Source organism: Simochromis diagramma, unplaced genomic scaffold (assembly GCF_900408965.1).
Source record: "Simochromis diagramma unplaced genomic scaffold, fSimDia1.1 OVJJ01000165.1, whole genome shotgun sequence".
Classification (NCBI taxonomy): Eukaryota; Metazoa; Chordata; class Actinopteri; order Cichliformes; family Cichlidae; genus Simochromis; species Simochromis diagramma.
In genome coordinates this window covers 2,911,699-2,925,699 of record NW_024387467.1, presented here as the reverse complement: position 1 = coordinate 2,925,699, position 14,001 = coordinate 2,911,699, and the positions used below count along the sequence as shown (strand labels likewise).

Sequence of the window (14,001 nt, the reverse complement as noted above, 5' to 3'; positions counted from 1 at the left end):
CCGCTGGCACGATTGCTCACAGGTGGTCAGCCCGGGAGGGGCAACCGGACTCCGCCTAAAGGAGGAGGAGCCGCTGTCTGAGACCTGCAGGTGCCCAACCAGACCATGACAACATATTTAATATTTCCGGATTGCAGTGGGGCAGAGGAAGAATTATGGAAGGAGCAGTTAATGGGGAGAACTGTAGATTTTGGCCAGTTAATTGAATAATCTGAAACTCTTGAAAACCAGTTTATTAAAGTAATTACCTCAGAGAGGTTGGTTTGTGTGTTTTGCAGAAAAAGCAACACATCATCCGCATAGAGACTGATTTTATGTTCTATGTTCTTACATTTTATGCCCTTAATTGTTGTAGCCTGTCTAAATGCTGCTGCTAGAGGTTCGATAAAAATTGCAAAAAGTGAAGGGGAGAGTGGGCATCCCTGTCTGGTGCCCCTCAGGAGACAGAAGCTGGAGGATGTCTGGTCATTTGTTCTGATACGAGCTGTTGGGGAATTGTATAATATTCTTATCCAGTTTATGAAAGAGTTTCCAAAACCAAATTTGTGTAAAGTTGCGAATAAAAATTTACAGTTAACTCTATCAAATGCTTTTTCTGCATCTAGAGATAATATTATGGTTTCGATGTTTTTATTGTATGAGTAGTCTATTAAATTAAGTAATCTACGAGTGTTTGTTGAGGAGTGCCGACCTTTTATGAAACCAGTTTGGTCAGGATGAATTAAGAGGGGGGTCATTTTCTCTAATCTCTTTGAGAGAGCTTTGCAGATTATTTTAAGGTCTACATTTAAAAGAGAAATTGGACGATAGCTTGAGGGAAATAAAGGGTCTTTGCCTGGTTTTAGCAGGAGACTAATGTTGGCAGAATTCATATTTGGTGGTAGTCTGCCATTTTCCTCAATTTCCTGCAACATTCCGTGGAATACTGGTGCCAGAATTGTCCAGAATTCTTTGTAGAATTCTGCAGGGAAGCCGTCTGGACCTGGAGCCTTATTATTGGGCATACTTCTCAGGGCTTCCTGGAGTTCACTTGGCGTCAGTGGCGAATCCAGTTCCATTGCTTGACTGTCTAGTAATTTTGGAAGAGTTACGTTGTCAAGAAACAGATCAATTTCATTTTTAGATGGGTTTATTTGTGGTAAGTATAAAGTTTCATAGAAATCCCTAAAAATATTGTTTATTCTTCCAGGATCATATATTGTGTTCCCCGATAAATCTTTAGCAGTACATATAGTTGTTTTTTCTTTATTTATTTTTAACTGGTTAGCTAGAAATCGACCTGATTTGTTACTGTGTTCAAAATTCTGCAAGCGTAGTCTTTGTATAAGGAATTGTGTTTTTTTATTAATAATTTCATTTAATTCTAGTTTTGTTTTGCATATTTTGTTCAATGTTTCCTGATCTTGGTTGCACGCATAGGCTTCTTCTAGTGATTTGATGGTTTTTTCTAATTCCTGAATATTTTTGTTTTCTTCTTTCTTTTTGTGTGATGAGAAAGAAATTATTTTACCTCTCATCACAGCTTTCCCTGCTTCCCATAGAACAGAAGCTGATGTTTCGGGAGTGTCATTATAGTCCAAATATGAAGTCCACTCTTTTTTAAAATATTTAATAAAGTCTTCATCTTTAAGTAGTGATATATTAAATCTCCAGTTTTTTCTTGGCGTAGTATTATTCTTGTGCATTAGTGTTAAAGATACAGGACCATGATCGCTGACAGCTATAGGGTGAATCTCAGTGTCTGAAATGTCGTTCAGCAGTGAGCTGCTGACCAAAAAATAATCCAGACGAGAGTAGGAGTGATGGACATGCGAGAAAAAAGTATATTCCTTACTGGTGGGGTGAAGAGAGCGCCATGCATCGCAAAGACCAAAGTCGCTCATATACTGTTTGATTATATTTGTGGACTGCCAATTGCGCTGAGTTCCTGTTGTGTTGAGCCTATCCATGTCTTCATTTAGTCCAAGGTTGAGGTCACCGCCAAGAATGAGTGTGCAATCAAGGTGTTCAGAGAGTGCACTAAAAAATCCGTGGAAGAATGAGGGTTTATCAACATTTGGACCATATATACGTACAATACATAGTTTTTTGTTCAATATTGATAGTTTAATAATTAGAAATCTACCCTCTGGATCTATAACTGTATCGAGTACTGTAAAATTAACATTTTTATGTATTAAAATTGCTACTCCCCGTTGTCTAGAATTATAACAGGCTGCAAACACGTTAGGAAACTCAGGTGTTTTAAGTTCGTTTAAACCTGTGACAGGTTTGTGAGTTTCTTGTAATAAAACAACATCTGCCTGTAGTTTTTTAAGCTGGTTAAATATCTTTAACCTCTTTCCTCTGGAGCCAGCTCCATTTACATTCCATGTGACAACCTCAGCATGCCCATAATTGTGTGTGTATGTCTAATGATGTACGCTGGGTGTTTCGTTTAGACAGGTGGAGAGAATGTGGAAACATCCCTTGTTTGTAAATAGAAAGAGAAAAAGAAGTGTGGTGAGAGGCTCCATAAGTCTGACTATGTGTGTGAATATTCACTAATATGAACAAGCGTGGCTTGTGTTATGTGTCCTGCAAGTCTGTGCGTGCTGTGAGGCTGTTGTGAATGTGCTGCCGTTGAGCTGATGTGTTTGCGTGATCGTGGTGTGAAAATATGGAGAAATAGAGGGTGTTGTTTGTAGGTGAGTGGGGAAGTAGGTGATCACAGCAGTGAAAGACAAGAGAAAGAAAGAAACCACATGAACTGTGAGCAACAACAACAAAAAAGAAACGAAACGGAAACATTCCAATTAAAGCAATGACGGAGGGTGACGGTGTTATATCTGCTATGACATCATATTGATATTACTAGGTTAAACCCATGTTAAAGGAGAAAGTGTGAATGAATAAGAAAAGAGTGTAGCGGGTTCTTATCTGGAGTGCAGTCAATATAACCACGGTGTGGTGCCGGGGTCGCGGTAGAGCTGTCCGTCCACGTAGAGCCGGTCCACGGCGATGACAGCACGGGAGCCTTTCTGGATAAAGCTGCGTCGAACTGGGAACAGGACCTTGCGTCGTTCCAGGATCTCTTTGGGGAACTGGTCGTTCACGCTGAAGTCCGTTCCTTTCAGCTCTCTGCCGCGACTCTTCACCTGTTCCTTCTGTTTGAATTGACCGAATTTGGCCACAATAGGCCGTGGTCTCCCGGTCCGCGACCGCACGCCCCCCAAGCGATGCACTCTATCGAAGTCGATGTTCTTTACGGTGTCCTCCGGCAGCTTCAGGTGGATTTTAATGAAGCTTTTCACCGTTGCCTCCGCGTCTTCTCCGGCAGATTCTGGAATACCAGAAAACACAAGATTATCTCTCATGCTACGGGCTTGTAGATCGATAACGGATTCTTTTATTTTTTTATTTTCAATGTTTAGCTGGGTCACGTTATCGGTGAGAGATTTGACCGACTCCCGTAGCGTGGCATTTTCAGCGGCAAGCGTTTCCACCTGCTGCTGGCTGAATTCCAGGGATTCTCTCAGAGATTTAAATTCCTGGTGTAAAATCTCCACCAGGGACAGCCTCGCATCGAAACTGGACAATCGCTTGTCGATTGACTCCAGGATGCCTGCGATGTCTTTGCCGGCAGGCGATGTTGTACCGGGGGAGTCTGCCGGGCGACATCTCTTCGATGACGGCGTCTCAATTTTGGCCGGGGAAGATGCACCCTGAGCCTTCTTCATTACTAAATCTTGAAAACAGCGGTCGATGTAATCTTGGAGAGCGTCTAAACTCTCCCCGTTGTCATCCAGGGTGTTAAAGATGATAGGACAGATGATGTTAGTTATATGACAATTGATTAGTATATTTGGTAATACTGAAGCTTGAAAAACCTTTGTTAAACTCTATGCTACCATTTGCTTTTTTTCTCTGACGTCACCTACAACATGGGTCGCTTACCTTACTCGTCACTTCCGTCACTTACCGTTGACTGTAGCTTTTAACCCTTATTAACTTGAGCACAACTCTATAATGAGCAACAAACTGCAATATGTCTAAAAATGATCATGGTTACACCTGCAATGAAAGATCATATGATTATCCTGACACCTGTAAATGGAAGATTAACCTGCGGTTATAACAATCACTGGAACACAAATGTTAGTACAATGTCAAAAGCTTCAATAAATGTTTAATGCAATGCTTATTATATGATTCTGATGCAATAATAATGCTGATGCTAAAATAACAGTAAAAACACCCCCTTTTATCCCGTTTAACTTGACACATAAGCGTTTATAAATGCCTCTTTTAAATTTTATTTCCCCCTGTTTTTCCCCCTACTGACCACAGCAGGGGAATCTTAGTTTTGAATCAGCCATGAATCCAGCTCGCCTGATTCATCAGTGAGCCCCACCGTCACTGGCATCTGACAGGGTGGCGCTGCATGCTCTTCCTTTAATGTCACCATTTTCAATCTGTTAATTAGAGTGCTTAAACATGAAGCAGACTACGTCCACAACAAGTTAATACAGCTGTAAATGTGGCCAATTATCAATCTATTACCAATCAATAACAACAGATAGTTTTTATTTTATGAATGCTTTCAGTCAACCACTCACCCAGAGGATCTCCAATCCCAGGAAATTCCTTCTCCTCATTTAATGAGTCTGTCCTCCTTCCATGCCCTGGTAACTGGTCCATCCAGAGCCACATGATCTCAAAATATACATACAACAAGCCAAACCACACCTTGGTCACACCAACCCTTTTCCGCCCTGAAGATGTTCAACGCCATCTTAGTCTGGACTGTCAAAGGTGACTTTAACGCTGACTGTTCCGACAATCCATTTTATAACATTTCCTGGTCAGATTTGCCAATCTCTGCACTAGGGTTTTAATCGTTTTGCCATTTTCATTAGTTTTCATTTTTATTTAGTTTCGACTCCAGATTTTCAATTTTATATCAGTTGTAATTAGTGTTTACCAATTATTTGCTAGTTTAGTCTAGTTTTTATTTTCTGAAAATCCTTAGTTTCAGTTTAGTTTTGATTAGTGCCAGTTATAGTTTTAGTTGTGTTTTGCAAAAATGAAGTGTAACCAAATCTCTGTTCCATCATATCAGTCATGCTCTTCTGCTTATCCGTGGGTATTGAGACTATTAACTCTTGCAGCACCGGGTGCTCCTAATTTTGGTTCCAGTTAATTGATAAACTTTTTGAAGGCCATTGACTCACACAGTTATGTAGATGTCCCAGTCCTGTTGTCTCGGGATGCATCACGCTGCCTTATCTGGGGTTAGCTGTTTTCTGGGGATGCGGTTTGAGTGGGGGAGCTCGTCGAGGAGGGGGAGTGTGCTCCCCCTGATGAGCTCTTCAAGGTAAGTGTCGCGGTTCGAATTTTGAGGAAGAGACATACGACTGAAAGTCCATAGTGGGTCAACACAAATTATTTTATTAAAACACACAGTACCGTGTGGGAAGCCGATCTTCGCCTCCCTGCTCGTTGCAGAAAGCTTTATAGCCATTATGACGTCAGAAAAATTCCCTGACCTCCTCTATGTTCAGAATAACAACACTTTCCCAGACTTGAACCCAGATGTTTCCAATCATGTTTCCTGGGAACCTAACCAATAGTGTGTAAACGAGTGTGTAGTTTTGTGAGATTGTGGGTTCAAGCCAAAGAGAGTTGACTGTCCTTAACTGACCTAGTCCGCCTGGACCTGCAGCTCCTCTGGTGGCTGGTAGAATATTGTATTATAGCAGATTTACTAAACAATGATACCAAATAATATTAATGCTAAACTGATACAGACTAATGAAGTAATGATGAAATAATGACAGTGCTTTATGAATGATACACAGTGACAGTAAAATAACATGTTTTTCTTGACAACTCCTCTTGGGCTCGCTTGCGAGTCCAACCTCCACCAGGATTTGTCTCACTCCTCCGTCCGGCCTGCAACCTTCCTCAAGGGCATCATCATGATAAGAGTATAAGGTTATGAGTATAAAAGTAAAAAACGTACAAAACTATTACCCTTCCTTTACACTATCAATTACTTTAGACTAGAGCTTAGCCTATTAGGAGCCTGGAATGAATTGATGCTTGGCGCGTGACGCTCCTCTTCTTTCTTCGTCTCCCCAGGTAGACTGCTGGGGAGAACCGCTGCACAGGGGGAGAGGATTATTCTGCCTCTATGTTCCCCCCGTGTTACTTTGGGTGGAGCTTATCTCTCGTCCGCGACTGCACATTGAGACCAATGGACCTAGGTCTCGCAAACAAATCTGCTAAATCAAACATCTTATTTACACCCAACTATAGATCATGAAAGCGATAAAGTATTCAGCACAACAGACAAGTATCATGTTCAGGATTTCCCAAATCATTACATCACTATTATTGCCGCAATTTATTTTATCCCGAATTTAATCAGTGACTTCCCTTAAGCAATGTCACTCCACTTGCTTTATCCCTATAAGCGCCATATTAAACTGTTCCATAGAAACTGCATCTCTTATTTGTTTTCTCATGTCCCTTGTCTGTTTTCTACTGAATCCTCCACATGCACTCTTAACAAAAGAAAAACAAACATTAGCAAACCACATTTGACCATCTCGGGTTAGGCGTCAGCCCTCCACCTTGCAGAGGTCCTGTAAAAACATTTCCTGTAAAAAGAATCACACTGTTTTCAAGACAGGATGTGTCTCCCACAGTGTAATAGCATCACCAACTCATAACCTATAAACACAGTTTCTTCACACATAAGCCCAGAAATCCTGTAGTAGGAAAACAATATTAGAAAACATTAACTACTTGTCCAGTTATAAATCACATATTCAAAGCACATTAAGAACTGTAATGCTGTAGAGAAGAAAATGCAAATGTTAACGCTGCGCAGGTGTGTACACACTTTCACAAACACAGAAAGTAGCATTTAAAAGTTAAATTGTCATGCAACCTCAGATGTCGCTGTCATCTTTCTGCTCCTGTAGAAAGAAACACACACAAATTCATCCACCCTTTTATCCTATCTAGGTGGAGGTTAACCTTGAGTCGTGGTCAAGTCTTGTCAGCTTTTACCAGTCAGTCCGTTTGTTTTATTTCCAGTCTTTCATCCATTCCTTCTTTGCTGATAGTGGAAACCATCGCCGCATTTAGATTTCCGCCCTCAGCAAAATGACGTCATTTCAAAAAGAGAAACAAGAACTTTAGATCGGATTACCTCGCTGAATCCTTCTCAGGCAGGGACTCTCATTTCTTAATTGTCCCAATAAGTGGCTTTCTCCAGAGCCCATTTTAATGTGGAGAAACTCACTTGCAACAATTTTCTCGCCGACGTGTAATGCTTGTAATTTCCGATGTGCAGATCTGCTTAAAGAAAAGATTCACAAACAAAAATCAGTGCACTGTTCAAAATATAAATCAAAAATCAAAAGTAAAGCTTTAAAACAAAATTAAATAAAAAGAAGCCCTCTTGTGGTCCAGAGATCTTCTGCAAAGGAAACAAAACCCCATTTCCACTTTAATCAATTGAGTTTAAGCATATAAGCAATTACTCCTGCATAAATTTCATCACAGCTAAATGTCAGTAAGACAAAGGAGCTGATAGTGGACTTCAGCACTAAGCAGGAGAGGAACTACCAGACCCCCGTCATCAACGAGTGCCCTGTGGAGAGAGTGGACAGCTTCAAATACCTCGGAGTTCACATCACGCAGGACCTGTCATGGTCCTGTCACATCAACACCGTGGTGAAAAAGGCCTGTCAGCGTCTCTACCACCTCAGACGCTTGAGAGACTTCCAACTGCCCTCCAAGGTGCTCAGGAACTTTTACTCGTGCACCATAGAGAGCATCTTGGCGGGAAACATCTTAACCTGGTTCGGAAACAGCACCATGCAGGACAAACGAGCTCTACAGAGGGTTGTGCGATCAGCTGAGCGCACCATCCGCTCCGAGCTCCCTGACCTGCACTCAATCTACAGCAGGCGGTGCTGGACCAAGGCCAGGAAGATCGTGAAGGACCTCAGCCATCCCAACAACAGACTGTTCTCTCTGTTGAGGTCAGGAAAGCGATTCCGCTCCCTGAAGACCAACACAGAGAGACTGAGGAGGAGCTTCTTCCCGCAGGCGATACGGTCTCTCAATCACACCACCACACAGTCCTGACCCACACATACAGTTCTTACACACACTGGACATTCTGGACATTGTTTTCACTTCATTACTTAAATCACGCTGCTGTTATTGTGTATATATTTATTTATATTTCTTCATACATTCTTATATAGTTCTATATTGTGTATTTTGTTGTACAGTTATTTTTATTTTCAACTTTAATTTATATATTTTATCTTATTCTTTCCCAGTTAAATTTACCCTTCATTCTAATTTGTGTTGTACAGTTATTTCCTTTTTAACCTTAATTTATATTTTATTCCTTCCTAGTAAAATTTACCCTTTTTAATTTTTCATATTTATTTCCCTTTTTAATTTTTCATATTTATTTCCTATCTTATTCATAGCCTTTTCCTTTTTTGTTTTCTTTAGGTCACGAGCAGTTGTCCAAGCATTTCACTGCATATCGTACTGTGTATGACTGTGTACGTGACAAATAAAATTTGAATTTGAATTTGCTGCCTAGAAACAACTCCTTTGTGTTAACACTAACTTCACTTTAACCTCACATTTCCTATGTTATAACCTGTTTTTGATATAACTCTTTTTATTCCATTTTGCTCCTTCCAATGTAAAAATACCCTCCAATCCCAGCTCACCAGACGTAACCAAAATATATGCTTTCCTTCCTCTTTTGGTCCGTCTTTAAGTTCAGTTAAAAGCTAAACGAATTTGAGGCCTTTTGCCTGGAATCAATACTCTCATGTGTGTTTCTGGACTCTGTGTCTGTAAGCGTGTGCAATCCCTCAATAACTCATATCATCCTCACAGTAGATTGGCCAATCATAGCGCTAGCCAAAGAGACGAATTGAGCCACAACTCCTTTAAAGGCACAAAATGCAATATGCATAAAAATCATTTCTATTTATAAGCTCTCCCCTTTATCCTAAAAATAAAGCCATGTAATATCTGTATGTGTAAGCCTACATTATAACCACTACTTCTAGAAATCAAAAAAGACATCAAACCTGTTCTTCTTCAACCCTCACTCATTTTCCCCAAAGCATATCTTTTTGTCAACGTGTCCCACAATTTCCCTCTAAGATTTGTATACAGCTTTAAAACCACTGGCATTGTATCTAATAAACAGGATTCAGTTCACTTTACTCCTTTAACCTTAAGATAAAAATAACAGTTTCTGTTTTACCATATCCAAATGACCAAAAACCCAAAAGTCATACAATGATCCTAAATTATTAAACCCTAAATTCCCCCTTTATTTTGACACATTTCCTTTATTTTGACACCTACCCCCTTTAACATTTGGCATTCTCCCAACAATATACTATAATCCCATAATATAACCCCACTCAATAAAACAGAAACTTTCTCTGGTAAACGCAAATTGTTTGTCCACATTTATCCATCCCCTCCTTCATCCAGTCACACCTTCACTCACATACAGTCACACCCTATTTTGCTAATAGTGGAGCCTCCCGCGCAAGTGATCAGATTCTCCACCCTCAGCAAAATGAGCTCATTCATTTTTATTTTCCATAGGAAAATAGCTCCTTATGTTTTGGACTGGATTGAATTGCTACAATCCTTTTAGACAGGGACTTACGACCTGATCAGACCCCCACAGGTAGCTTTCTCCTTGGCCAGTTGTAATCTGGAAAGCCCACCTTATATTTGCTCTTCCCGAGAATTTGTAAGCGCTGTTATTCACTGTTGCAGGCCTGCTTAGAACAAAAATGTGAAAAAGAGAGCTGATTATTAGCTCATGAAAACACAAAACAAAATCACCTGACAGGTTTTCTCTAAGTGCACTGTTACAAAAATAATGGGCCCCTCTCAGACATGTCCATGTTTCCTAAAACTCCCTCTATTAAAAACAAAAACAACAACAACCCCAACCTAGCTGACAGAATCAACCCATCACCACAACCTCAACAACCTTAAACACACAAATATTGCAACAGCAATCCTGACACTCCCAGGTCAACTCACATAATTTCACCTCCTCAATACACCGAAAGTCTTGTTAAAACCACACAATTTGCACACAACAATCACCCCCCTTTATGCACTCTAACATGCCGAGATTCAACATACTCAAATGTATTTTATTAAACATTCACACCATTCTATCACTCATACAAACAGCAAGCTGTTCTCTATTGCGTATGTTGGTGTTCTTAGTCAGGTTTAATCAATGTCTATGCATTAATCTTTATGAGCTTGTCCTTGTAAGGTTAATGCATTTTCTGCTTGTGTATGTGATTTTGCATATGTTGCTTTTGCAGTGTTTCAGACTCCTGCACATTTCTCCACTTAAGCCGTCAGTTTTCTTTCCCAAATTTGCTAACCCAAACGTTAAGTTCCCACCTTATTAACAGCATTCCTGGTCCTCAGCCAGAAGTTAGGGCCCACTTGTCAGGTTTATGGAGACATGGCGCTGTGAACAATTCAACCAGAAACTTGCCTTAACATATCCAATCATGTTGACCTATAACTTTCTCCCGACCGCTGCATGTGGAGAATCGATCCAGGTCTGTTTTGCACCTGAAGAAACACAACTGAGACATTTTATTATTATCATGAGTACTTAAACTACCAGTTTCCCTCTCTCTGGTCAGAAATACCAGCTTATGTCATGTGTATAAGTGTAAGCAGGTCTTCATTGCCTTTCCTATGTATTTTGTTAATGTTCAGTGAGTGTATGGTAAATGGACTGGTTCTTGTATAGCACTTTTCTACTCTTCTGAGTACTCAAAGCGCTTTACACAACTTGTGCATTCACCCAAGCACATTTTTCCTTGGTGCTTTTTAACTGACATTCACACACATTCATACTCCGATGAATGCATCGGAGAGCAATTTCGGGTTAGTATCTTGCCCAAGGATATTTGGCATGCAGACTAGGGGAAGCCAGGAATCGAACCACCAACCTTCCGATCAGTAGATGACCTGCTCTACCACCTGAGCTACAGCCACCCTGTAGCTGTGTAAGCTGCTTTCTTCATTGCCTCTGTATGTTATAATCAGGTTTAATTCATGCATTGTTTCACTGATTTCTTAATTCCAAACTATCTCACTTCTAATTTTTTCCAGAAATAGTTTCACATATAACACTTTGTGTATGTGTGTTTTCCATTCATTCATGTAATTGTCAGTTACTTTCTTTCTTCATTTTACCTTATTTTTGTTTACCTCTTTAGTTTTCTGGTGGACATCTCTAAACACCATCATGAGTTCAGGCTTTCATTTCAATCCAATTATACCCTGTATTCTTGTAGTCAAACTCGTCGGGCTTCACCTCTCACTGGTCCCTGTCCTCAGTGTCTCAGTGTCCTTTTGTTGTCTTGAATTCTCCAGCAAACACAGTCCGTTTCTTCTCCGTTTCTCTTCAGTATTTTCCTTCGGGATTAAGTCCCAGCCAGCCTGCAGTCCGCCGTGCATTTTTCATCACGTGGTTTCTTCTTCTCTGTTGATCCTTTCAGTCATCTCTTTCAAGATTACTCCAAGCATGGCAAATCTGACAATCAGTGTCCAGTGCTTTCCCCCCGTTCAACTGTCCAGCCTGTAATTCACAGTGCATGTTTCCATCTCGTAGTTCTTTCCATGCTGCTGGTCCCGTCGGTTTGGTTTCAGTGTTAACGGTTCAATTGCACTGTCTTTTGGCTGCTTGTAAATTCTTCTCCAGTCCACGATGTTCTGTTGGTCTTCATCAGGTGATTAACTGTCCTTTGAGCTTCTTCTCAGGATCGGGACAAGTGCGAGGTCAAGCTGTAAAATTTTAAGCCAAACTTTGGCTTGTTTTTTCCCAATTATGTTAATCTATGGTTTTGCTGTTATGCTCAAAATTCTAGGTTGAGAAAAGTCCATCTTTATCTATTTGTGGCCTATATATATTGACACACTAAACCATACCATTAATATCATTTTCATTTCTTTCCTTAAAGCCTCCATTGCTTCATCTGGCAAGAGTCTGCCTCTTCTGTGTTTCTCTCTGCCCAGTAAACACCAGTATGTGGGCCCCACATGGGCTATGGGGGTTCCAAGTGGGGATGGGCTTACAATGGGCATCCAATCTGGGACCCACCTGGGTTAGCCAAGTAGGACCCACTTGAGCCAGCCCAGATGGGCTATATTCTATGGGCACCATATGGGTAACATATGGGAAGTTGCATGAACAGGCAACTGAGTTTAACGATCTTAGTTAAGTATAATTATTAGTCATGTGTAAGTATAAACGTGAATTAAGATGAAATAACTGATAATAAATTATGCCAGAGGCAGCATATGTATATTTAATTAATAACAAAATATACATATAAAATATATTAATATAAGTGAAACACAAAGAACAGATGTGACTTAAAATTGTAAGACGCTTAATAAAATAAAACAAATGGTTTTACATTTGAGTGGGAAAAAAATTTCACTCCATGTAGGAGTGCTTTTCGAAATCTCGCGTTATTTCATGAAATATCACGAGGTTTTTGTTGTGATATTTTGATACCATGGTAGCATTTACAGGATATTGTTTTATAGTGATATTATACAGGAAAACTGTTACTCAATAAGGCCCATTTACTAGTTGTTTTTCTCTTTCTCTCTGACCCAAGAATTGATGTGTAAGACTCACAGGCTGGTACCCCAAGGTCGAAAATACCACAGAGACGAGACCACTTCCTTACTCCCATCCTCCCTTCCTTATCCTTTAGAAAAGAGCTTGTTAAAGGCCAGGTGGTTTGTTTCAGAATTCACTAATGAAGAACTCTGTATTCTATGTCTAGGAGTGTATTTTGCTGGGATGATCATAAATTGTAGCTGAACTGATAAACTACACAAAGGATACTTCTTTGCTCAGAAGGCAGGAAGACGTTTCCTTATTTGGTCTGTACCGGTTTGAACTGAGAACCTGCTGACACACAAACCTTTTTTTCTTCTATATAAACTGTTGTATACTGAATAAACCTTTGAGTTGATTTTGGGAAAGCAACCTGAACAGTCTCTGTATCACTTTGTTCTCCTAACTGCTCCCGACGTCGTAACTAACCCAGCTGAACGGCATACCTGAGCGTTACTTTGAATAATTAGGAATCTTATAAGGAAAGGACAAAACTCTGCTTATCGGTGCTCACGCCTTGGAGGAAACCCGATCCACGGAGAAACCCGGGACGGAGATTTCTTTCAATTTGGTGTCAGAAGTGGGATCCGCTGACGAAGGTAAATACACGTCTTTAATATTTATATGGGACTGTATTATACCTCTCTCAGTGATCGATCTATAATGAAACGGGATATGCTGACGAAGTTTCACTTAGTGATCCAGAGAGATACACTGACGACTTCCTTAGTCCCCGAATAAAGTAAATTAAAAGCAGAAAGACACAGGAAGTTGCCTGTTGTATTGCGAGAAGTTGCTCGTTAAGTGAGAAGTTGCTCACCCAAACAAAAATTGCTAGCAATAAATTTAAAGTAACCTCAGCTGTGCCACAGCAAAATACTAACATAAATCCTTCAAGCGTGTAAACCCCTCTGGAAATCACTGAACATGGGTCAGAATAAATCAAAGACCTCAGACAGGTCTGAGAAAAAATCGAAATTACCTGTAAAACCAAAAAAAATAAAATATAAAGCTACAAATAACGGCTCAGTACGACTCCCACTTCTGGTTACGTGTAACCCACGTCCGCGAATCGGTGAAGACTTCCATGATTACGTATCCAGAACATGTGGAAGTGCTTATGTGACTGACTTTGTTTACAACTTAAGAACTGTAAGTTCAATGCATTCTAATTTATTTCCGGAGCCTTATCCCGAACGATTATCGCCAGAAAACAGGTCAGTAGAAATGTTGAATATCATTTGTGATAAGAAAAGTAGTCTGCTTAAACA

General features: G+C 40.2%; 1 long non-coding RNA gene across 1 annotated transcript; it reads left to right on the top strand.

Annotated features, from left to right (window-relative positions):
• The first annotated feature begins 10,313 nt into the window (after positions 1–10,313).
• LOC120723423 lies at positions 10,314–11,179 on the top strand. Its single transcript, XR_005693740.1, has 2 exons — positions 10,314–10,819; positions 11,108–11,179. It is a non-coding gene; the product is annotated as an uncharacterized LOC120723423 (long non-coding RNA).
• Positions 11,180–14,001: the final 2,822 nt, after the last annotated feature.